A 27,096-nucleotide genomic window follows, 5' to 3' on the forward strand; every position below is an offset into this window, starting at 1 on the left:
GGTCGGCGGCCGCGCCAGGAGGCGGGAGCGGCGGCCCGGGCTCGGGCGACGCGGGGAACGCGGGGCTGGCGGGAGTCGCGCTCGGCCGGGCCTGCGCGAGCCGTCCCCGTGGGCCGCCGGGGTTACCTGCGGGGCAGGGGGGCGCGGTGGGTCCGGAGGCCCGGGGGGCGCCGGGGGCGGCTGCGCGCCCGAGGCCGGCGCCCGTGCAGGCCGAGGCGGCCGCCGGGAGCACCCGCGCCCGGGACCCGCTAGGCCTTGTGACCCACTTTATTCCTGTCACCACTCGGGCACGTTTGGAGCGGCGCCCAATGGGGCGCTGGGGCGGCCAGCTCCTCCGCGGAGCCCCCGCCCTCGCGGCGGCCGGCGCGCGCCGGGTTCCGCGGTCCGAGCGGCCGCCGCCGCCGCCCAGGGCTGGTTCCGTTAGTGGTCGTGGTTCCGGGGCTCGGGCCGCGGGCTGCGCTGGGCCCCGGGGGTCCGAGTGGAGCGGTGCGCGGCGCCCGGCCCGCGCCGCCTGCGGAGCTGACCGCCCCGGACGCGGTCCTGCCTCGAGCGGGATCGGTCGTAGCGCCGAGAAGTTTATCTTCCAGTGGGTGTCTTCTGCCGCCGTGGAGGTCCGAGGCAGTCAGCGGAATCCTGAGGGATGAACAGCTTTGGCCTCTGGCCTGGCAGATGACAGATCAAGTTGGGGTGTTTTGATCTTAGGATGCTGCACCACACGCATCTTGGAAGGCTCTCTAGACGCTTTAAAGACAACAGCAACAGCAAACCCCGGTGTTTTCTTTTGCAGTGAAAGAAAGAAAAGCACAAGAAGAAACTTTTACAGGCGATGTTGATTTGACAAGGACACTGATCCCCGAAATCACAGGAAAGGTAATTTCGCTCGATTGCTTTGTCATTGTAGTTTTAATAGCCATTAGAGAAGAAAGATTGCAGACCATTTCTTTCCATACCGGGTCGAAAAGAAATGAATAGGCTATAACTTAGTTCGTGGCTGTCTCCGAATCATATCTCACGGAACACTTCAGATGTGGTTTATTTTAAAATTTTAGGGGAAAGCAACATGTGCCAAGTAGTTTACTGACTGGAGTGCCATTGGCTAGCTTGCAGGACTAGCCATGATCATCTATGAAAACAACAAAACAAAAGTTTGTCATGAAGTGAAAAAAAAAAAAAAAAAGCAAGAAGTAGAACTGTGACTTGTGTGCTGTTTTATGTGTTAGGGGAGAGTGTAGTAACTGTAAAATTGAGAAAACCTGTAATTATGGGAAAGGGAGAAGTGATCCGAAGACAGAAGGGTGGAAAATGAAATGTTTGGTCCATTGTGTATAGGCTTCATTTTTAAAAATGTTTTATGGATTTATTAAACTGACCAGAAATTGCTTAAAATGATTTGTATGCTGTTGGTTTCCTATTTTGTAGGGAATTTTGACCATTTTGGTATTTCTCTTAATGTGTGAAAGAATAAGGTGGAGAGAAATTTAGGATGAATTTGCTGGCTGTTCACACTTTATGCTGCTGAGGTCACAGGTGAATTGAACGCTGAAAGTTTTGACTTGCTAACACCTGGTCATAACTGCACTTGGCATCACAGTTGGAATATGCTGCTTTGATCTCACAATGTCTCTGTTTTACTCTGTGGAAACTACAGTTTATGTATATTTTTTCCTTTGCTTGATCCCGACCTCCAAGTCTAAGCACTCTATTTACAATGATAATAAACTAGATTGTTTAGCTTAGTGTGCTTTTTTGGTGGGAAGCTATTATTTCCTTTAAGGAAGTCAGGTATGAACCCCAGTGAAATATAAATGTGTATATGCGAGTGCCTGTCTGTCTGTCTGTGTGGTTATTTCTCAAAGAAAATGAAATGCAGAATTAGATGTTCGAAACTAAATGTTTTTATGATAACAGGTTGTGCAAACATGTATTAATGCTTCTTCTAGTTCTGCCAACAGCCTAACCTTTGTGGCGAGGCTAAGGTTGAAAGGGTGTTGTGAGAGTGGCTGCAATTTTAGGGAGGGAATACTCATAAACTCCCTCTAGTGACAGTAATATTTTTATGGGAACTAGTTGCGCAGGCATTTTAATTAATATTAGTAATATTTTTTTGTTTTGTCAGCCAGGATATTTGTCTTGTTTTTGATTGATGCAGGTTTATGACAGCCACTCTAGTGAAAAATAGCATTTATTTTTCACTTGAATTTCATATATGTAGAGCTTTCCAATCTTTTTAACAGATGAATCACTTGTATCAGTGAAGACTGTCTTCTGTCTTTGTTGTTGTTGAGATAGAATCTCATGCTGTTATCTAACCCTGGAATTTACTCTGTAGTCTGGACTGGCCTTTAACTGATGATAATTCTCCTGCCTCAGCTTTCTGGGTACTAGGATTACAGGTATGTGCCACCCAGTGAATATACATTTCTATTTATACCTTATATGTTTCTCCAGACATTTTGTAGTAACAATTGGATGTGTAGCTTCCTACATCTTTTTCTGTAAATTTGTAAATATGTAAATTTTTAGCCTTCACTGAATTATTGATCTTTTTTTGTGGTAGTTTTTTTTTTGGGGGGGGGCTGTCTTAGCATGTAGTTGAGACTGGTGTTGAGCTAGAGAACCTCCTACCTTACTTATTCAACCTTTTGAGTGTTTGGTTATGCTTGGCTAATTGTTGAGTTCTTGAGTCATTGTTCTGCCATTTTGCCTCTACTGTACCACCATACCCATCAAATTCTCTGCTTTTTAAAAGAGTTTATATTTAATCTGATATTTAATTTTTAAGTTTTAAATAGTAGAAAATAGAAGTAGAAGTGGATTCCTTTTATGTTTCGATAGCGTTGGATTGTTTTGAGACAGGGTCTTGCTGTGTAGTCCATGCTTGCTTGTCCTCTCAGTCCTTCTGCTTCAGCTTCTCTAGTCCTGGGCATACAGGGGTACACCATACCTGGCTCTAAAGGTTTTGTATTTAGAAAATGAGAAGCACAAATTAAGTTGTACCTGTAGGTTAAGCAATTTGCCTGGCTAAGAATTGAAATATACTTTATGTATTTATATATAAATATATTTCATTGAAATATACTTTAATGTAAAGTAGTTAACTTTCTTTACTTTTGACCCTCAGTTATAAATGTAGCACATTTCAGTAAGGAAATTTGGGAAAAGCAGAGACAACAAAAAAGCACAGATTAAGAATGTAAAATGCTCCTGAGAATCCCGTCACCCAGAGCAGCCATTGTTAGTCTTCCAGGTACTTGGTCCTCCATTCTGCATAAGCATTCTGTGCATCTACACACCCACGCCTGGCAGCATAGACCCACAGCATCCACCACAGTGCAGGCGCTTCTCTTTAACGACTACTCATCGCCGTATTTTCATGTCAGTATTTTTCCGCAGTGTTACTTTTTAATATGTCTATTCTTATCCATGTTTTTGATATAATTAACTACGTTTGCTGTTGGACACATTTTTAATTTTTAAGAATAAGGGTAATTATTACTTGATAGTTTTGATAGTCTTAAGAATTAGAATGCAAATAAAATGATACTGAATTTGTGTTGATAAGCAAATTAAATAGGTTTTGTACTTTTTTGTTGGAAAAGTATGACAGTATATAATCAGTTAACAATAACGATTAATAGTAAGGTAAATGCAAGATTTTTGTAGTGTTTTTTTTTAATTTATGTTTTGCTTTGAAACATTTCACATTATATCTTATGAGCATAAATCAATAGGGGATTTGGTTTTCTTTTTGGTGCTGAGGATGAAATCTAGGGCTTTTCATATGCTGGGTGAATGGGGCTCTACCACCAAGAATGGGGCTGCTTTGCTGGTCCGCCATTCATTGGTCTGCTTCTGGTTTTTTTTATCTGTTAGTTATTGCCCATGTGGCTATGTGATTCTGCCATGCTTTAAAAATAAATTGTTTCTTTGAAGTCACTGGCATAATATTGGTTGTAATACTACTTTTGTCCTTTTAGTATCTTCAGAAAATACAGTGAGTCTAGTATCCATGTAACGTCTAGGCTAATGGTTCTCAACCTTCCTGATGCTGTGACCCTTTAATACAGGGCCTCGTGTTGTAGTGACCCCAACTATAAAATTATTTTTATTGCTTTTTCATGACTGTAATTTTGCTACTGTTATGAATGATAATGTAAATACCTGTGCTTTTCGATGGCCTTAGATGACCCTTGCTAAAGTGTCATTTGGCCCCCAAAGGCTCAAGATCCCAGGTTGAGAACCACTGCTCTATATCATTTACTGTCTACGTCATTCCTGATCTAGTAATTTGAATATTCTTTTTTCTTTAGCAGCTACCTAGATAGTTATTAATTTACTGGGATTATCATAGCCAACCTCTAGTTAGTTAACTAGATTTCCTCTGCCTGTTTTAAAGACCTGTTTCTTTTTTGTTGATTATTATTTACTTTAGTTATAAATTTATATTCCTTAATCTTTCAAGCTGGAAGTGAAATTATTTGGTTTTTCATTGTAAGCACACTAGAAATTCTGACTGCCTAAAATGTTTACTTCTAGATTTTTCTATTTTGGGGGCTGGGATTCTGTTTTTCAGATTAGCCTCTAATGCCTAGCTGAGAGGATCAGTTTGTTTGTTTGTTTGTTTTTCTTTCTTTTTTTTTCACTCTTATGTGTATCTGGGACAATAGGCAAACACAGTTGTGTCTGGCTTCTGGTATCTCTTTGATCTGAGATTATTGAGAAGTTTGTTAGTTTCCAAATATTTGAGGATTTTCCAGAGATCATTCCGCTAATCTAATTCCAGCGTGATGAAATTGTTTTCATTTCACTGAACTTTATTTTATAGCTCCAAATATGATCTTGGCAGATGTCTTATATATATTTGAGAAGAATGTTGTTGGGTCCAGTGTTCTGTTAAATACCAGTTAGGTCAAGTTGGTCTGTGTTTGATTTGTGGCTTATTATTTGTGAATGGTGTCAGACCTGGTGTTTTCTGCCAGACAGTATGTCAGCTTTTTCATTGTTGTGACAAAATACCTGAATGAAACAACTTAAGGGAGCCTTAGTCAGTGGTTGGCCGGCCCCATTGTTCAGCTTCTGAGGTGAGACGAACTTGATGGGAGAGGGCATGAGGGACAGTGCACTCAGCAGCTGGAACAGCAGAGACGAGAGCTTTCAACAGATTATGGTCCTCTCCAGGGACCTCTGGAAGCTTTCTTACTTCCAATAATGCCATCAAATTAGGAATCTGTCAGTGGATTAATCCACTGGAAAGGTCAGAGCTCTGCCATCCTGTTCACCTCTCTGGTTGATCCACTAGCTAGGGACCATGCCTTCAACACTATGTATGGCCTTTGGGTAGGCACATGTGTCTGGATTGTATCATAATGCTCATCTTTCATGTACACAGGTGGAACTCGGAACAAAGCATCTTAAACTAAGGGAGCAAAGAGACAGGATCTTGCTAGGTTGCCGTTGGAGTCATGATATTTCAGCCTTAGCCATCTGAGAACATGGTTCGCAGGTACACACCCAATCCTGCCTCTGTGCAGTTTTAAAATCAGTGAGTGTCCTGGAGAAGATAGAAGCTAAGAACTTGGAATTCCTGTAGGCTGGCAGTTCTGTTACTTTAGCCCTGTGTGAACAACCAAAGTGCTCTCCTGGCTTCTCTATTCTTCAACAATGTTCTGTACAGACCAAGTTGAAGCTTAGCCTCTGGTCTGAGTCCAGATTGGAAAATGCCCTAGTTAAGTAAAGTTCTGAGAGCATGAAAACCTTTAAAAGATGCCCCACCCTGCACCTGGACTCTTATCCTCTTGCTGTCTTGTGAATAAGATTTTTGTAATTCGATTGCCTTTTCTAGTTCTCAAAAAGAAGTGGTCTACTGCAAGCTCTTTTTTGTACTTACACACGAACATCTACCTATTATTTTAAGAAATGCCTAAAATTCTTGATTTGGGGAAATAATTTTATGCTACTTTGTGTTTAGGTATTAATGTTGTTAGATTTTAGTTTTAATTCTTTTTAAAAATTACTGTTTTTAGAAGTATATATATCTTAAAATTTGCTGAATTAAGTATACAGGTTGAGTTTTAATAAATGTGTACAAATAAATGTAGCTATGTCCAATACCAAGAAACAAATTCTTTTCACCCTTGAAAGTTTTTTGTTGTCTGGCAGTCTCTGGCTTATCTTCTGTTTGCGTGTTTTCCTTTTCTGTGATGCTGAAGTGGAGCCATGCAGTCTGTCTTCTAGGCCAAGCATTCATAGCTCTCATGTCACTAGTTCACCTCTTTTCATGTAGGCTGTGGTTCTGTTGTGCGGGGTATGCATGTAATGTGTCTATCCAGTTATGAGTTAATAGACATTGGGCTGCTTCTGGTATAGGACTATTATAAGAACTTTCATTTCACTTGGGCAAACACCTGAGAATGATATTAGCAGGCTTCATAGTAACTGTGTGTTTGACTTTATAAGATCCTGATGGAGTTTTCTACAGTGGCTTTGTAGCTTTACATTCCTTGCACCAATCATTGGCAGTTTCATTTGCTCCTGGTTTTGGTGGCCTACACTCAGTAATGTGTGGATATTTGCATTTTAGCCATTTTAGTGCATATGTGTAATTAGTTACCTTGTTTTGGTTTTCATTTGCATTTCTATAATTAATGATATTAAACATATTTTCAGCTGTGCCATTGGTATATTTTTCTTCTGTGAAGTATATGCCCAAATCTTTATTTGCTTATTATTGAGGTTGAACAATATACCTTGCCTTAAGTATATTTTATTAGAAGGGTTTATTTTATCAGATAATAGATAGTTAGAGTTATAGAAATTATTTCTCAACCTGTTACTTGCTTGCCTTTTTATGTTTGTTGGCATTTTTGAAGAGAGTTTTAACTATGATTTTAGATTTATTAATTTGTTTTTCTTTCCTTTTTTTTTCCTTTTCTGTTATTGTTGTAGGTTTTTGTTTGTTTTGAGACAGGGTCTGACTACATAGCCCTGACTGTCCTATGTATGTATGTATGTTCAAGAGAAACCTATGTTTTTATGCTCACTATATAGGTTTCTCTTGAACATTTTGTCTTCAGTTCCTTTATATACAGTTGTGGAATTGGTGGATTATTGTTAATGTTTTTGAGGAATGTCACACTGTTTTCTATAATGGCTATACTAGTTTACGTTCCTATCAGCAGTATAGGAGAGTCCCCTTTTCTGTATATCCCTGTCAGCACTTGTTATCTTCTTTTTTGATATTAGTAATTCTTAATACAGTGAGGAGATGGTTCATTGTGGTTGTGATTTATATTCCCTAATGAGTAGTGATGTTGAACATTATTTCCTGTACCAGTTGGTCATTTGTGTTGTTTTGCTACTTTTTTCTTCTATCTCTTCCTCTCCTCCTGATCCCTTGTGAGTGTGTGTGTGTATGTGTGGATGTATGTGTGGATGACTGCAGATTGAACCTAGGGCTCATATGTAAGAGGTGAGTGACTGAGCCATACCCTTCCCCACTTATATCTAGTTTTGAGAAATGTCTCTTTGCTCTGTCGCTTCTCTGTGTGTTGAGGGTGCACATGCTGATGGGTGCTCACACTTGCTGAAACAAAGGTTGATACTGAACTAACTTCTTCAGCTACTTGCTACCTTGGTCTATTTTTCTTTCTTTTTTTTTATTGAAATTTTCTTTATGCGCTGTCTTTTGGTCATATTCCCCCAGTTCCTTTCAGATCCTTCCCAATTCTACTCACCCAACTTTATGTTCTTCATTTTCCCCAGCTCTAGAATTAGAAGTGTGTATTACTGTATCTGTTTTTTTATGTGGTTTCTAGAGATTTAACTCAGATCTTTATGTCCTTGTAGAAAAAAACTTGCACAGTCTTTTCAGCTGAGTTTTTGTTAGTTTTTGAGGCAAGTCTTACTGTGTTTCCCAAGCTGATCTGGAATTCCTGAGCTCAGGTTTGCTTTCATCTCCTATTAGAATTTGGGGATGTACTGCGTTGGAAAGTAAAGTTAGTCATTGTATAGACTTAAAGGTCTTTGTGATTATTCTTAAATCAAGAACAGAATGCTTACTCAAGGTACAGTTTTAGTACTTATTTAACTGAAACTTAGAACATATTAAAAAAAACTCATTTTTTCAGTAAACACTTGCTTTGTTTGCTTATGTCTCTAAGGATTAATACACAGTCTAAAAGTCTAATAATGACTGTTTGACATTTAGCCCAAGTTGTGATTACCAGCATTGAAACAGTCACTTTAATGTTATGGTTTAATACTTGATGAGTCCAGTGAAGCATAATTGGAATAGCACTACACCTGATACAAGGGCTTTCCTCAATCTCTTACCCCCTTCTCTTTGCATTAAAGGAGGTTATTAGTTTGTCTTTAGGTCCTCCCTGGTTTAACCTTTTGTTAAAGACCCTGAGATTTTTTTCCTCAAGATGTTACTAGAGTGCTTTTCTTTAGTTATAAGTCTAAATTTAAGTATTGTGCCAGTCGTGAGGGACTTGGTTTTATTTACAGTAGGCTCAGTTCCTAAAATAGTACCTGGCCATAGGCTATAGTTAGTAATTATTTTTGTATATAAGTAATTGCATATTATTCTTTAATATTAATAAATTTATTGGCCTATTTTTTTAGTTGTTTGATCTTGATAGGGTAGTTCTGATTTTCTAGAATGATTTTTAAGTGTTCTTTTCGGGGCTTTGAAGATTGACGGAGGACTGGTAGATAATTTGTAGAAGTGAAGTGAAATGGCATTGGGCCTTCCTTGTTGTAATCTACTTAATTAAAAAGTAATTAAATTACTTTTTAATTTAATAACTTTGAGTTATGGTTATATCTGTTTACTTCCTAAAAGAAGGCAGAGATTTCATCTCATACTGTCATTCTCTGCTCATATTGTCATCATCTGCCAGGTAACAATCTACTTAATTCTTTGAATGTTGCCTGTGCAATAATAATGGAATACTTGTATTTCTTAGACATTGTATATTAAATCCTCTGCTTTGTAAGAGGAGGATGGTGGGACTTCTTTGCATTTCCTCATCTTATCCCTTTTTCTTCTGTACCTCAATTTCTACTTGTTGTTTTTGACCAGTGTGATAACATATATCCAGTTTATTTTTATTTCATTTTTTTTTTTTTTTTTAAGAATGAAAGCTTTCAGGCTTTGCCAGTAAGGTAACTCTAAAAGCTGAACACAGGAACCTTCACTTAAGCACCTTTCCACCCTACAACTCCTCATCCTCTCCCAGATCTCCCAGTATTATAGATCATCTCCTTTTGTTTAGAATTTCTAATGCTTTTAAAAGCTCTATAAGAAAAACACTATGTATATACAAATATATATACACATATGCATTCTTAATTTAAAATTTATATTGGTTGCTTTTGATAACTTTGTGATTTTAAAAAAGTTGGACTTAAGTTAGTCAATTTCCAGTTTAAGGTAAACTCATCAAAGTCAGAGGGCTTCTGTAACAGTTTTACAGAAGACATTTGTCCAGTTGGCTTCAGAAAGCTTGTGCTAGGAAGCTGGCCCCAACTCTTGTCATTGTAATAGAACTGGAGAGGAGACTAAATGTGTGTCCTTCTGTGTCTACTGGGGCCCTAATGAGGAAACACTATGACCTAAGAATTTGGAACCCGCAGTTCTTGCTGAAGCCTTTGTCTAACCTAGAGAAACATTTCCTTTGCTTTGGCAGAGGATAGCGTCCTCCGCCCCATACACAGGCTATTGACTAAAGACTGCTGTGGTCCCAGATAAAGAAGGAGGTCTGTGCAGTTTGCTTCTCATTGCCTTCGGCCTAACAACTATAGTTAGGAGCTTTGCACAGCCTAAGAGGTTTGCAAGTCCTCTTCTGGCAAGACCCATCTTACATGCAAAATGATTTGTAAGACTTAAATAATATATATGAGGAGAAATCAGAGAAACAGGTTGTGGGAATGTTTTGGAAAATGTTGAGCTGAACAAAAACTTGGAAAGAAGGAAGATTATTGATATGAGGTCACTTACTGACGACCAGGAACTGTACGTCTTTCAAGGGCTCTAGAACTGGTTCTCTTAGCTGTGTGTGTGTGTGTGTGTGTGTGTGTGTGTGTGATGTGTGATATGTGATGTATATGTGGAGGTGTACATGTGGAGTTGAGACAACGTGGGTGTTGGTCCTTGCCTTCTGACTTGTTAAAGACAGGGTCTCTTCGTTTGCTGCCAGGCCAGCTGGCCCCAAGCTTCTAGAGATTCTCTTGTCTCCATCTCCATTTCACCACAGCAGCACTGGGGTTCATAGTGCAGATATGCCTGCTGCATGGAACTGTGTGGATTCTGGGGATTCAAACTCAGGACATCGTGCTTGTGGAGTGAACATGTTACTATTCACTGAGCCTTCTCCACAGCCCAGGCGTTTATCTTAGTGTCTTTAGTCACAGTAAGAAAATACCTTGCTTTTAGTAGTTTATAGATGGCTGGCATGTCCAAGACCAGTGTGTTAGCAGAGTCAGTGTTTGTTGAGGACTTGTTTCCTGCTTCAAAGATGGTTACCTCCTAGCTTCTTTTCACTTGTAGAAAAGGGAACCCAAGCTCCTTTAGCACTTCTTATAAGGGTACTAATCCCATTCATTCCCAGAGTCCCGCATTGTAGTACTGTTAACATTGGGGGATTAAGTTTCCACATGAGAATTTTGTGGGGTACCTTTAGATCACAGTACTGGTAAGTCTGAAGCCGAGTACAGCTAGCCTTTCCTCTTATTTGTTGTTTTGGCTAGCTTTGAGTTTACCTTCCTGGCTTAGCCTCTCAGGTGCTGTGATTATAAATGTATACCATGCTTGCTTCCTGCCATCTAACTTAAGCATATTGTAGAGGAAACACTCGAAAGAAGTATTAGAATTTTAATAACCCAGAAAGAAAAAGAAAAACTGCGGTCGGTCCTTCCTTCCTTCCTTCCTTCCTTCCTTCCTTCCTTCCTTCCCCCCTCTCTTCACTGATATGAGAAATTCTCTTTCTTGTTTCCCATGTTTATCCAGACAGTCACATTTTCTCTATCAGTGGTATAGATTTGTGCAACCATGCTGCAGTCAAGGTGAAAAACTAGTCTACTACCGCCACAAAGATCTCTCAGACTACCTTGTAACTTAGGTATGTGCTTATTACATCTTTGCTTTGTCTGCTCTTCTGTCTTCCCTGTTGTTCACTGTTGTCATGTCTTGGTACTGCACCCTTTCTTCTTGTTTTCAGCATGTTATTTGTGCCTCAGGTTTCCTCTTTTAAAGTTGAAACTATCTCCAGACTTCTTTGAGCACAGCCTATAGCAAGAATTATGTTTAATGGTATGGCCATAGTACTCACATACACATTCAAACATGTATCTGTATTTAGGAAATAACCCTTCCCTGAATTTGGGAACTAACTCCTTAACTGTTACAAGATGACATTTTGTTTCATTTAGCAGTATGATTGTGTCCCTCTGTGTTGCTGGACCAAAAAAGTAAAGGCATTTACACTCTTACACTTTGTTGGAATATTGATAAGTTGTTCTTCATAAAGTTTGTATCAGTTTATGCTCTTAGTGTCCAAGTAGAACATCAATGCCTGTGTAGCTACTTTAAGTACGTTGAATGTTGATCTATGCTCTCAAACCAGTCATTACCTAGCGATAAATATCCTATGCTTTATTCAGAACAGGAAGAGAGTGAAAGAAGCCTTCAGCTTTCTTTAGATGCATCATTTTTATTACTGAATTTTACATTAAACAGTCTTGTTTAATGAATTTCAGAAACTACATGTTATAAATTTTAAACATTTTATTTGGATGTTGTTGTGAATTCATAAAATGTTAGAAAGATCCATGGAATCCCTTACCTGGTTTCCTTATTGCTGACATCTTATATAGCCGTAGTATGATATCAAAATCAGGAAATTGACACTGGTGTACTGTGTGTTTCCACTGTAATTATAGTTTACCAAATGTGTAGATTTGTGTTACCACCCTGCATCGAGGTACAAAACTAGTCTACAACTCTCAGAGGACCTCTTTGTAGTTACCTCCTCACCCCCCCGTATCCCTGGCTCTCGGAACCCCTAACCTGTTTTCTATCTCTGCATTAAAATTTCAAGAATGTCACATAAGCAGGGCATGGCAAAACATACCCGTAATCCCAGAGACTGAAGCAGACGGATCATGGATTTGAAGTCAATTGAGTTATAAAGTGAATTCTAGGTTAATCTGGCCTCCACAGTGAAAGCCTGTCTCAAAAACAAAGCAAACCAAACTAAGCTTATAAAAACAAGCAGACATACAAACTGACTCATGTAGTATATAACCTTTTAAATTTTGTCTTTTCTCAGCGTAGCACTCCTAAGAAACCATCACGGTGTTCTTTGGGTCTCCCTAAGTTGTTCCTTCTTGCCGAGTAGCGCTCCATTGTGTGGAGGCACAGTTGGTTTAACTGTCTTTTGTTAGGGTACTGTGGTCTTTCCACATTTTCACTGTTAGAACAACGCTGCTATAAACAGTGATGTAAAGATGTTTCTGTTTGAGTATGAATTCATTTTTCTATTATAAATACCAGAAGTGTAATTGTTATATTGTCTGTTTAAGTTTTTAAGAAACTGAAGTGATCTTTCCAAAGTACAAGACCGTTTTACATTCCCCGTAGTGTCTGAGAAACCCATTTTCTGTATCCTCATCAGCATTAGGTATTGTGTTTTTGCATTTCTAGTAGATGTGTAGTGATGGCAGCCCATGTTGGCAGGCAGGCAAGCAGACAGACAGACAGGAAAGGAGGAAGCGGGCAGGTAGCCTGACAGACAAGGAGGCATGCAGGCAGGCAGGCAGGCAGACTTGCTTCCTTGCTTTTCCTTTGGTTTTGGGGATTAATTTTAGGCTCTTGGCATTTGCAAGGACAGCCCTCTTTAATTTCATTTTGAGACAAGATCTCATCAGATTGCCCAGGCTGGCTTTAAAACTTGAAATTCTTCTGCCCTAGCCTCCTAAATTGGCATGAAGGAACCAGGTAGTCTTTAATTTGCATTCCCCTAATGATGCATTAGGATATTTTTATATGCATATATCATTTATATCATTATCTTCTGCAAATGCAAATGTTTGTCTTTTATCTACTTTCTAACTGTATTGTTTAGTTTATTACTGTTGAACTTTGAGAGTTCTTACTATATCCTTTTTAGATAAGCGATTGGCAGATATTTTCCCCAGTCTGTAGCTTATTTTTTCATACTCTTAATAGTCTTTTGTGAAACAAAAGCTTTCAGTTTTGATAAAGTTTAGTTTTCCAGGTTTTGTTTGCTTGTGGATCATATATTTGAAGTCTCATTGAAGAACTACCAAGATTTTCTCTTTTCCAGATCAGTGGTCTGCATTTAAATGCATGATATATCTGGGGGCTAGAGAGGTGGTTCAGTGGCTGAGAACACTCCCTGCTCTTCTGGAGGACTGGATTTAAGTTCCCAGGAGTTACTCTGAGTGGCTTGCAACCATCTGCATCTAGCTCTAGGGCTAGTTTTCCTGGCTGCATGTACATGACTTACCCCCTCCCTCTCAATACAAATTTTAAATGTAGATGTATATTGAGTTTCTTGTATGAAGTTTGAAGATCAGGTCAGGGGTCCCTTAATCAGATTTTCTTTATTTGCCTATGGTTTTATATCAGATTTGTGCTAGTACCATTTTTGAAAGGTTATTTTTTCTCCAGTGGGCTGCTTTTGATTATGTTTTGTTTTTTATCAATATCGTTGTCTACTTTTGTGTTAAACTTAATCTGTTTGCTCACTATGTCTGTTTCTTTGGTAATCCTACACAATCTTGATTACTGCGGTAACATAATCTTGAAATCAAGTTGGAGTCACTGCTGACACTTACTCTTTTTCAAAATTGAATTTAGCTATCCTATACTTTTCCATTTAAGGTTTGGAATCATCCTGTGTCTGTCTAAAAAAAAATATATCTTAATTGGCGTTTTAATAGGATTGTATTAAATTCACATGCTACTCAGATTTAAAAAAATATATATATATATATCTGTATATTAAACCTTTTAAAATCTGGGCCTGGAAAGGTGACCCGGTGGACTAGGACTTGCTTCCCTTTCAGAGGGCCCAGGCTGGATTCCCAGCACCCCATGGTGGATTTATCATTTCAGTTCCAGGGGATAGGGAACCTTCTTCTGGCCTCCACACTGGGTGCTGCACACATGTGATACATATACATACATGCAGGCAAAACATACATATAGAAAATAAAAATGAATTTAGAAAACAACAAACTTTTAATGTAGAAGTCTTATTCATATTTTGCTAATTATAACTAAGTATTTGGTGTTTTTAAGAGATTATAAGTGATGTATTTTTTTACTTGCTTTCTGCGTAGTCTTTAAAAATTACTGTTTGTGTGTGTATATAGTCATTAAAATAGTAGTTGGTAGACAACACATAGGGCTGCTGTGAAGATTGAAGTAATATGTAAAGCACTTAAAACAGTGCTTTGAGCATAGTAAAGTTTTTGGCAATTATGAATTAGTAGTTGAAAATGTTTCCTTCCCCTCCTTCATTTTCTGCTTGATGAGCCCCTGATGGTAAGATGACCACTTCACCTATTTGTAGCAAGGCTGGCTAATCATCCAGGGTAGTCCTCTAGTCAGCCAGTGTAGACTCTTCCTGAGATTCCTCTCAGAGCCTCTGACCCAGTGCACAGCTAGTATACTGGAGTCGAGAGTTGAGGGTGGAAGACTTTGGCTTTTAAGCCCTGTGTAACTGAGGGCAATTTGCTTCATAATCTGTTGTTTTTTTTTCTCCTTTACTTCACTTCTCACTTTCTTTTCTTGCCTGTCTCAGCCCCCTACATGCATACACACAGGCACACGCGTGCGTGGGTTCACACACACAGCGCACACTTACACGACTCTCTGAAAATTACCCTGCGCTTCTTTAATTTTATACAGCTATGCAGATGCCATGTTCTCTCTGATAACTGACTTTTGAATGTGCTGTTCCTCTCTGGACAAAACCATATTTTCTTTCTGGAACTCATTTCCTTTCTTTATTAGGTTTTAGATCATAGCCATGTGTACATTAAGTGCCCATTTTTTAGGATACTTTGTATTGCTTCATTTGTACTGCTGTCTTGGTCTCTCTACCCTGTGGTGGTCCTTCAAGCTATTTAATCCATTTGAAGTTACTCTATACTGAAGTGTAGATATTGATGAGATCTATTATGTTCATTGGCACATTTCCAATTTCTGGCAAATAGGAACACCCCTACAAATTTATTTTAAAATAGTAACAATGGATTCAGTGTTATACTTTGGATTTGGTAAGCAACTGCTCTTGTTCACGTAGTTATTTTTTATTTTCAGGTAAACCTCAGAGGCTGACTTTGTCAAATTGTAAGATACATGCCTTTGGGAAGCTTCACAGTCCTTTTAGGTCAGTCTTTGAACTTGATGAATTTCACTCAATGCCTTCAGGCTTCTTTTTGAGCTCAGAGGCTTGCCCATTTTCTTTTTTATTTCTTAATTGTAATATGGTGGCATTTTAATGTCCTAGTAGGCATTTACGAGGGAAATATAAATGTATTTGGGGCATGGTCTGCTACTTTTCTTTGTAGCTTTTATTTTAAAATCTTTATAATTTTCATGTTTATAAGGAGTATATATTAGTCAGCCCCCAACTGCTGTGACAAACTTACAACAATTTTTAAAGGAGGAAAGTTTTACTTGGCTTAGAGTTTTCAGAGGTTTTAGTTCATGATCAGCTTGTTCTGTTATCACAGGTCTGGGGGGAGGCAGAACACCATGCAGCAGGAGTGTGGAGAAGGTGCTTATTTCATAACAGATATGAGAAGTCTGGGAAGAAGAGCTACTTTTCAAAGGCATACTCCCAGTGACCTGGTTGTTCTAAGTAGGTACCATCTCCTTACAGCTCATCAGCTGTGGATTAATCAGTCCATTCATGAGGTTAACATTCATGATCAGTAGTATCACTCACTGAGACTAAGCCTCTAATATGAGCCTTAGTAATCATATAACAGAATGAAAAGTAGCTGAAATGCAAATGGATTTTCTTTTCTTTTTATCAATTTCTGAAAATTTCCCAATTCTCTCTCAAAAATAAGAGTTATATTTTTCCATTTTCTGTGACAAAGGGGGCTTATTTGCAAGTGGCTGTATAGTAAAATAATTATTTGTCAGGCTTTATACTTAGAGATGAACAATTACCATGTTTTAATATTTTACATGTAAATGGCTGTATTGTTTATATACTTTCTGTTTTTCCATTGTAAGATAAGGACCAGTTATGTGCTGCAACTTCAGTTCACATCAGAGGTCTGCACATTGCTAAGTTCAGCATGGTAGCTGCCCATTTCTCTGTGGCGCAGAGACTAAGAGTAATGTTTGCTTAAAACAAAAACAAAAGAGCAGAAAAACCCTGTAGGAATACTGTGATACATAAAAAGGATGAAATTCAGATTTAGTGTTGATTTTACTAAGATGTTGCCACTCTTGTTTTGTGTGGACTCTGTGTGCCTGCTTTCAAGCTATAGTGATAGTACAGTTGGTGGCAGCGGAGACTTTAGGACCCTTCTGGATGGTCCCTTACAGAATTAAGTTAACTGACCCTTCTAGACACAGGCAGTTTTACCCTGTTAGAAGGAAGACCGGGATTTTAGTGTTCACCGCTCTTTTTCCTCTGGAACACTTGTTAGCGACTGTGGGGATACTCATCACTGTAAATCCAGTTCCTTTTTGAAAAATAGAAAAAACTATTTTTGTGTGTGATGGCAGGCAGTTGGGGGTTGGCTACATTAGTCATTGTACATGTTTTGTTCACCACTGATTGGTCTCCCACAACTAGCAATAACTTGGCACGATTGGATAGAGTGTTGGTTGAATGAAAGAAAAGGCTGGTTGGAATCTTATGTCCATCAGATAGGCTCAGTCATAGTATTGCCAGCTTCTTAAAAGGTTTGCTTTTGGGATTTGAGGTATTTTTGTTAACTGGAGTAGCATTTTGATGAAAATAAATTTTCTTTAAATCTCATCTTTATAGAGTACTGTCAATTCACTGACTAGATTTATTGGTATAATTAAATGTATATTATTTTCTGAAAGCTTTAAAAGGCAAGGTGAACTGCTGTTCTAAGAATAAATTAGCCTCTAAAAACATAGAAGCTACTTCATTGTAAAGCTTTAGTGTGCATGTGCTTGCACACACACACACACACATAAAGCTACTTATTTCTTTAATTTATTTATTTTTTATATGAATTACAGGTTATTTACTTTGTATTCCAGCTGTAGCCCCCTCCCTCCTTCCCTCCCAATCCCACACTCCCTCATCTTCTCCCTGCCCCTTTCCAAGTCCACTAATAGGGGAGGACCTCCTCCCCTTCCTAGCTTATCAAGTCTCTTCAGGCCTGGCTGCCATGTCCTCTTCTGTGGCCTAGCAAGGCTGCTCCTCCCTTGGGAGGGGGGGGTGTCGAAGAGCTCGCTGTTGAGTTCATGTCAGGAATAGTCCCTGTTCCCCTTATTAGAGAACCCATTTGGACACTGAGCTACCATGGGCTATATCTGAGCAGGGGTTCTAGGTTATATCCATACATGGTCCTTGGTTGGAGAAACAGTCTCATGAAAGACCCCTGTTTCCTGATATATTTGTGGTGCTCCTGTACTCTCCAGGTCTTACTAACTCCCCCTTCTTTCATATAATTCCCTGCACTCTGTCAAAGATTTGGTTATGAGTCTTAATATCTGCTTTGATACACTGCTAGGTAGAGTCTTTCTGAGGCCCTGTGCTATAGGCTCCTGTCCTGTTACTTGTTTTCTCCTATATCCAATGTCCATCCCATTTGTCTTTCTAAGTGAGGATTGGTCATCTTACCCCGAGTCTTCTTTCTTGTTTATCTTCTTTAGATGTATAGATTTCAGTATATTTATCCTGTCTTATAGGTCTATGTAAGTGAGTATATACGGCATGTGTCTTTCTGTTTTTGGGATACCTCACTCAGGATGATCGATTCTAGGTCCCACCATTTACCCTGCAAATTTCATGATTTCTTCATTTTTAATTGCTCAGTAGTATTCCATTGTGTAAAAGTACCACAATTTCTGTATCCATTCCTCAACTGAGGGACATCTGGGTTGTTTCCAGGCTAATATGAATAAAGCTGCTATAAACATGGTTGAGCAAATGTCCTTGTTGTGTACTTGAACATCATTTGGATATATGCCTAGGAGTGGTATAGCTGGATCTTGAGGAATCACTATTCCTGTTTGTCTGAGAAAGCACCAGATTGATTTCCAAAGTGGTTGTACAAGTTTGCATTCCCACCAGCAATGGAGGAGGGTTCCCCTTTCTCCACATCCTCTCCAACATGTATTGTCACTTGTGTTTTTGATCATAGCCATGCTGATGGGTATAAGGTGAAATCTCAGGGTCGTTTTGATTTTCATCTCCCTGATGGCTAAGGATGTTGAACATTTCTTTTAAGTGTTTCTCTGCCATTCTACAATCCTCCACAGAGAGTTCTCTGTTTAACTCCGTGCTCCATTTTTTAATTGGATTACTTGATTTGTTGCATTTTAACTTCTTGAGTTCTTTATATATACTGGATATTAGCCCTCTGTCAGATGTAGGGTTGGTGAAGATCCTTTCCTAGTCTGTAGGCTACCATTTTGTTCTGACGACAGTGTCTTTTGCTTTACAGAAGACAAAGCTACTTATTGATAGGAAAATTTGTATATATTCATGTAAGTTTGCTGAAGTTTGCCTAACTCTCCACCAAACCTTAATTTATAATTGAACTTGTCTACACAGTTTCCTCAACAGTTCAATTTATAAAATCTTATTTTACAGAATTTAAAGATAGTGTACAGGATTTTTAGTGAAGGAAAATTTTTATAGATTCTGAAAATATTGGTAAGTGAAAGTAAAATAAAAGCAACATCTATTTATCTCTTTTTGAATATTATTTTTTATTTATCCTCTGTATAGATTATATTCCATTATTAAAAGGGATATAATCATATCCAGTTATACCACTCCTAGGCATATATATATATATATATAATCATATAATTAAGAGGGAAATTTTATTTTTAGGGGAATTGCAGCTCTTAAGAAATACTAGAAAATGATAGGTCTAGTGAATTTAGTGATCAGTGACTCTGAAGGTGCTTTGTAAAAATTAGTTGTGAAATATGTAAAGTACAATGGCAGAAGCAGAGTAAGAACTCTGGTTAGATGGCAAAAGCCCAAGATGAGAAGTAAATCATAGGCATCAGGCAGGGGCGGAAGTCAAAGCTGAACAGCCCCTTCAGCGGTGCATGGAGGAAAACACTACAGACTAGTAGGACAGATAGCATGGATGTGGGAAAGGGAGCTTTCCTCTTTTTATTCCCTGCTCACCCTCAAACACGTAAAGTTACAGTTTTATTTCCATGGTGCCATAAACGTTCAAAATGCTGAAGGAAAAGTGTCTTTGGCTTAAAGAAGTGGAAAAGCTTTCTGGATTTGGAAATCGTAAGAGAAGGCAGCTGTTTGTGTGTCTAAACCCACAAGGGCCAACCACATTCAAGCTACTTGAGTTCAGAACAGATCCCCAAAAGCAAAGCCCAGAGAAGTGACCTACAAAATGAACCATGCTTGGGTTATGCATGGAGATGGTGACTCCAAATAGTAAGGCAAGCGCTTTGAAAATGGAGCTTGCCTGGGGACCACCACCCACAGAAGGCTACTTAAAACCTGTGGTCCAGACTTAAAGTCATATTCTCCAGGAGGGGTCTTGCAGTTGTCCTGCGGCAATGTTTGGAGTGTCTGGAGTACAGTGTACATTTTCATGACATACAAAGCAAAAGGAAATTGTGCCTCTTCTCAAGGAAACCATGAGAAGAGGTAGAATTATAAGAAAGACCTTAAACAAGACTTGAGTTAAAGCTAAGCAGTTGTATGAGTGGAAAATAGGGTTTAAGGGTTTGCATCTAATATTTCAAAATCCCATGAAAATTAGAATATGAATCAAATAGAATTTCAGAATTGAAGAATGTAATATGTGAAGTATAAATTTACCGTATGGGTTCAGCACAATGGAGATGACAGGAAGGAGTAAGAGAACTTGAAGATAAGTCAGTGGACGTCTCCAGGCTATCTTGTCTACATCAAGGTCTGCCTTATAACTTAGGTTCATGTTGAGATCTGAAGTCCATCACGGCTTTATGCTAGTGGAGTAGTGCACTGTCTGCACATCTGCATTGACCTCACATAATTGTTTCTTAGCGGGTGCAAACTCTGTGTGCAATTTGAACCTCATCTGCCTTGTCATACTACAGATTCAGAGGTAGACTTGACTTGCCACAAGACAATGTAATCAGTCAACTGACTGAACTAAATACTCATGTGAGGGACTAAATCTACCCTTGTATGTTTTTATTTGAGCACTTTGAAGGTAGGTTAAGGAGGATATATATGTACACACATACATAAATATACACACACACACATACATGGGTCTTGGCACCTCAGTCAACTAAATCTCAAGATCTCTCACAGGGATATCCAGAATTACCTCCTAGATGAGGCTACGTCCTGTGAGGTTGATAGTGTTAGTCATCATGGCACGGCCATATTGAACTTTCCATTCTTTTTCTTACTTTTTTCTTTTGGATTTTGGTTAAGATCATTCTGGCTTTGTAATAGACTCACTTTGTAATATTCATTTAAGTTCTTTGGAAGAGTTCGAGGAGAAAAGATGTTAACTCTTCAGGGTTTGATAGAATCAATGAAACCAGTTTGGTTTTTTTGTTTTTTGTTTTTTCTTTTGTGAGTAGTTTTTGATTATTGGGTGAATATATTTATCTATTCCGATTCTTTTCATTTTTAAGTCTTGACAGGTTGTGTATTTGTAGGAGATTATCCAGTTTTTGTTTGTCTCATTTGTTGTTATAATGTCTTACAGTCCTGTTTCTGTGATTTAGTTGAATTTTCTATTTCTCATTTGATTTATCTGAATCTACGTAATAGACTCGAAAGCATATCAGCATAAATGATTTTTTTTAAAAAAGACTTGGCTTGATTTGGGGGGTGGGCCTTATTCTGATTGACCTTTATTTCCTTCCTTGTGCAGACTATGGACTTGACTGTTTTTGTCTCTGGTTTCGAGGTTTCTTCATTTTCCTTTTTCAGAGCTGCATGTTGGTCCCAAGGCTATGGGTACATCAAGGCATGTGCTCATGACAGAGCTGCACTCCAGATGTGGTAGTTCTTACCATGGGTACTTAAATGCTGCTCTAAGACCATGCATTGTGATGGTTTCTGTTTGTCGAAGAATAGTAGATAATTGCGCTGTTGATTTGGTCTTTAGCCCTCTGCTTTTGTAATAGTGTGCTGTTAAATTTGCATGTTTGTAAATTTCTGTTTTTATTCTGTTGTGGTTAGAAAGTGTACTTTAGACTTAAATTTGTTAAAACTTGTTTTATAAAATGTGACCTGTTCTACAGATTTTCTCAGTGCATTTGAGAAGAGTGTACATTCTGTTCCATGAAATATTCTTTTTGTATGTTTGGTCTGTAATTCTGCTTTCATCTTTAGCAGAATGATCTGTCCCTTGTTTTATTTCCATTTACTCTGCTTCTTAGATTTGCATGCTTTGTTGATGGGAATATACATTTATAGTTGCTGCACTTTTGAGTGATATAACGTGTGTGTGTGTGTGTGTGTGTGTGTGTGTGTGTGTGTGTGTGTATGTGTGTGTCCTTATCTTGTGACAGTTTTTTACTTAAGCTCTCTTTGGTGTGGTGTAAGTATGGTCACATATGTCCTGTTTCTGTTTGCCACCTGACCTATCTGGAAGGTCTCTCTCCGTCTTTTTACTTCTAGCCTATGTACTTTTAAATCTAAAGTGAGTCTTATTGGTACTCTGTGGTTGGATCTTACGCATTGCACTTGAGGACATAATCCTTTATGTTAGTATAATTTCTTGTTTTCCAGCTCTCTAGTTCTCATCTTCCTCTTTCCTTGCTGGGTTCCTCTGCATTTGTTACTTTCTTTTTATATTATTTTGCTTTCACTGTTTTCACTTTTTCTGTGTATTTATAGAAATACTTGTTACTGCCATGAGTATTATAAAATGCAAGTCTCTGTAAACTAAAAATTTGAATTGCATGCAGAAATCTCCTTTGTTATTGATGTCACCCCTTACATTTATTTATATTGTATGTTCATTAGGATTCTGTGTAGTTTTTAAAAGAACTTGTGGTTCAATTTCTGTAGAGAATTAAAAGTGATTTATCTTGCTTATAATTTTTCTGTGTTCTTTTTTCATTTTATTAAAAATAAATTTTTTTTTCATAATATATCCTGATTCTGATTTCCTGTTCCTCAGCTCCTCTAAGATGTCCCCACCTTCCTTCTTATCAGAATGCACACCCTTTTTGCAAACAGGCATCTAAAGAATAATAATAAAATAAGATAAAAACAAACAGAATAAGACAAAACAAACAAAAAAATTAGCCACAAAACAAAAAAAAAATTAGCCAAAGAAAAAGCACAAGATATATGTGAAGATGTAGAGACACACAGATTCATACACATGAATTCCCTGAAAGCACCAAACTAGAAGCCATAATATCTCTTCAAAAGACTTGTCAAGATTTTTTGTTTGTTTTAAAGCCTTGTCAAAGCTTAGGAGACAGAGACCTTCAGAAACGAAACGCCATTGAGTTCATTATATGTTGCCCATCTCCTGTAGGCATGAGACCTACCCTTAGAGAGCCGTGTCGACCCCCAGACTCCATCGGAGAGGACTGGTTGTCACTTGTGAGTGTTATCAAGTGGACATAGCTTCTGGGTTATGGTGGGGCTGAGTTCACTTTTCCTCTCATTTGGGACCCCATCTGGTACAGACTTGTGCAGGCCCTGTGCATGCTGCCACAGTCTCTGTGAGGTCATGTGTCCATCAGGCCTGCTGTGTTTAGAAGGCTTTGTTTCCTTAGTGTTCTCCATTCCCTCTGCTTCTTAACATCCTTTGTGCCTCCTCTTCTCTGGGTTTCCTAAATCCTGAGGGGAGGGATTTGATGGAGACATTCCATTTAGGACTGAGTGTCCCAAGGTCTCCATTTCTTTACATTGTCCACCCGTGGCTGTCTGTATTTGTTCTCATCTACTGCAGAATGAAGCTTCTGTGACGATGGCTGAGAAAAACTGACCGAGGAGGGTAGCCGAGTGTTACTAGTGACCATTTTATAGCTACATCCCTTTGGCAGAACAGTACTATTTGGTTTTCTCCTAGGTCTCTGGCCTTGTTTGTAGTTTTAAAACTATTTTTTTTATGGAATCAGTTTATAGAATTTAAATCTTATTGTACGTTTTTATAATAAAATTCTAATTTTTGCTATGTTTATGAATTAGTTAAAATGTTTTTTGTGATAATTGTATATAAATTGGATACATTTAGCATTTCTGTTTCGTTTAAACAGAGTTCTCATGGTCAGTTCTACGGAGGAAGGCCCGTGGGTTTTGGAGATTCCATTCTACAGATCTAAAAAGTGAAAAAGGTAAAGGCATCCTATAATGCTCCATTGAATTGTTTTTTTTTTTTTTTCCAGAAAAAAATATGTAAAAGAACTTAGAAATTACTTGGTATACTTACTTAAGGAGAGGATTATCTAAAATTTTTCTTTATGTTAAGTCCAACTCAAAACATTTGCCATTCAGTGGTCACTGTTTATGTATTACTGTAATGATTACATGATGATTCCTGTCTCAGGAAGATTGCATTTTCAAAGAAGACAAGTAGTAAACCAGCATTAGTGCTGCCAAGAGAATTAAAAACAGATACTAGAGCTCGGTGATGGCTGTGTTGAAAACGTCATTTTAGTTGTGAGTGAAATGGCAGGTGCTAAGCCTTCTGTAGCTCTGAAAGATTAAAGAAGCTGCATTGTCAGTGGGAACAGAAATGACTGGGATGCTTGAACAGAATATAAATGTGGCTGGAGTGTGTCCTTGCCAGATGATCAGCTTGCACAAGAAGATGGAGTAAAACTCATGCGGGAAGGAAGTCAGGTCCTCTGATTAAATTGCGTTATATTTTGGACACCTTGAAAACCTGTAGAATACAGTGGCTGGAGAGATGGCTTCCTGGGCAAAGTGCTTGCAATGCAAGCATGAGGCCTAGTCTGAGTTCAGATCCCTAACTCCCACATTAAACAACAACAACAACAACAAAAAAGCTGTTGTAGCATGTGTAACTGTAATCCCAGCACGAAGGGGTGGAGACAGGTGGATCCCCACTATTCCCTATCCAGATTAGCAAAATTGGTGTGCTTCACATTCAGTCAGATTCTCTGTTTCAAAAAGTTAGCTAGAGAACAATAGAAGAAGACATACGTGTCAGTCTCTGCTTTATATACATGCACGCACCTGCACGTACATGTGCATATACATAACATACATTACACACCTATACAAACTGTAGCTATGTAGATATGGTGGCACATGCCTTTTTGGGAGGCAGAGATAGAGGATCCAAAATTTGAGGTCACTCTGGGCCATGTGGTAACCTGCCACTAAAAAAAAGAATAAAAGAAAGTAGTCTGTATTTAAGGTTCTAAAGCTGGAAATCAGAACTAAGATAATAGGTTTAGGAGTTGTTGGCATAAGAAGTGCTTAAAAGTTTGTGTTCAGTTACCTAGGATGTGTATTCAACCCTAGTACAGACCAATATTTATTATAGGAGAAGCAGTGGTCACTGAAGTGAACAGAAAAGCTGGGAAATGGTCTGTCATAGAAGCCAAGAGAAGAGATCATGAATTCAGTACAAAAGTGATCATCTACATCACATCCACCAAGGGATCATCTAGAGAATCAGGGAACCAGCCCTTGCATATAGCAATGCAGTATTTGTGACTACAGTGAGCAGTCTCAGTGAAGGTTATGAATGCAACCTTAAAAGTGGTGAGAGAGAATGAGGACATCTAGACTGGGATGGCAAACACTGTAGCTTAATTTTGTGTCTGGAAATCTCCTTAAAGCCAGTGTATTAGCTCCCTCGTCACTGGTGTAGTTCCTGATATAAGCTGTTTAAAGACAGACTTCATGGTGGTTATATTGGATTCTGGTTTCAGTAGACTGTGGTTATTTGCTTTTGGGTTTCTGGACTCGTGGGAGGTTGAACATTAGCAGGAACATGAAACAGAGGAGGGAGCAGGATACCGGAAGAGGCAGAACAAGATAGAGCCTACTTCTGGCCACCATTGACCTACTTCTGTCACTAGGCCTTACCTCCTAACTTTTAACACCTCCCAATAATAACTTCAGATATGGGTCTGTCAAAGGACTAATCTGTTTAAGTCAGACCCCTTAGTATATATGTGACCCTGGCACTACCCTGTCAGTAATCCCAGAGGCTACACCGTTAATCCCTTAGATCAGATCCTCTCAGCCTGTCACAGGGTCGCCTGAGACCATTCTCCATGTCAGATATTTACACTATGATTCACAGCAGAAGCAAAACTACAGTTAGGATATAACAACAAAACAAAAACCTAATATGGGGTGACCACATGTGAGGAACTGTGTTAAGGGGTTGTAGCATTAGGAAGGCTGAGAGCCGCTGTCGTAGACGTTTCTTAATCTAGTAATGTCGACCAAGATTAACCAGTCACAGCTAAAGAAAGAAAAGTAAGTTTTGCAAGTAATACAACTTCACAAGGACATCGAGAATGTGAGAAATTAATAGCAACAAAATTTTGCGCCTTGGAAAGCAAAAGAAAGTGTAGTGCATTTCTTAAACTAGCAGTGGGAGGTCTGAGAAACTTCTGTCTCCAGAGAGCCTCTGAAATTGCCATGAATTTGAGAGCACTTTTTTATTTCTGGAAATTAAAGTGATAGTGGTACTAAAACAGAGTAATTTGTTGCAAATATATTTAAGAAATTTCTTTCTTTTTTTTTTTGACTCTGAAACTGTAGTGGCAATTTTGGAATTTTTATTTCTTTAGAAAACACAGAAATATTTTAAGAATACATTTTCATTTTAGTCCCAGGTGTGGGGATAGAGAGCTGCTTCGGACTCTCTGTAGCAGCTGACTATGATTTGCCTAGTGCTCTAGCTGTATATAGTATCTGTGATTGTATGATGTTTGGAATTCTGGGAACTTTTCAGAGGATCTGTAAATGCTAGGAGAGGTAGGTGACTGTTGGTTGTTTCGGGAGATTGGTTGCAGGATTATCCTAATTTTCCTCTCCCCGCTTGTTTCTTGTTTCTTTCCTCTCTAGTGTTAGCAGGTGAAATGGGGTGGGGGCAGGCAGAGGTGTGAGGGGGAGTCTGAGCTGAATGGAAGTTTTGAAAAATAAAAGCAATGTGTTAAAAATAGAGAGAAAAGTAAAAGTTAGATAAAAATGATTTAACTGTGTTGTATCCTCCATATTCAGATAGTAAAATTTTCAGAAAAGTCAAGGAAACAAAGGAAAACAGTAAATAGTGAATGATTTAAGAAACTTTGCTTGAATGAGAGGGTATAAATTATAGCCTACAGAATGACTGATAACAGCTAGAAAAATAAATGGAAAATAGGATACAAACAGAGAGGTGACTTCCAGGGTGAAAGAAGTCAGTCACAATAAAAGGTGTAATAATAAGTGGTGTTGAAATTTTGGTAATTTCTCTTTGGTAAGCAAGAATTGAGTAAATAAAAAATGATAAAGTCATGATGTGTTGGTCAGCTTTCAGTCACCCTGACAAAAATACCTGAGATAAGCAACTTTTTAAAAGGAGGAAAGGTTTATTTGGCTTGTAGTTTCAGAGGTTTTCATCGCCAGCCACTTGGCGTCATTGCTTGTGGTAAGCCTGAACATTATGACAGAAAAGCTACTCACTTGTGGTCGCCAGGAAACAGAAAGAAAGGAAGGATACTAGGGTATTGATTGCTTGACTTCTCTAACATTTCACCTCCTTGTATTTTTGCAACTTAGAATTGTGATATTGGGGCTGGAGAAATGGCTCAGCCATTAAAGGCTAAGCTTACAACCAAAAACACAAGAATTATGATTTTGGAAAATTGGGGGTATATGTTTATAATGTAAGAAAGAAAGAAAAAAAAAACAC

General features: G+C 38.6%; 1 protein-coding gene across 4 annotated transcripts in view; it reads left to right on the forward strand.

The window, feature by feature from the left end:
- Positions 1-27,096, forward strand: part of Clock (clock circadian regulator) — an 84,662-nt gene that overhangs the window by 782 nt on the left and 56,784 nt on the right. For 3 of the 4 annotated variants that reach the window (XM_055629218.1, XM_055629213.1, XM_055629215.1), the window contains exons 2-4: positions 788-870; positions 22,744-22,811; positions 23,471-23,548. The gene's annotated coding sequence lies outside the window, so the exon portion shown is untranslated. The remainder of the gene's footprint in view (positions 1-787; positions 871-22,743; positions 22,812-23,470; positions 23,549-27,096) is intronic. The other variant, XM_055629214.1, reaches the window with a different exon arrangement.

Source organism: Psammomys obesus, unplaced genomic scaffold (assembly GCF_907164565.1).
Source record: "Psammomys obesus unplaced genomic scaffold, mPsaObe1.curated_primary_1811, whole genome shotgun sequence".
Lineage (NCBI taxonomy): Eukaryota > Metazoa > Chordata > Mammalia > Rodentia > Muridae > Psammomys > Psammomys obesus.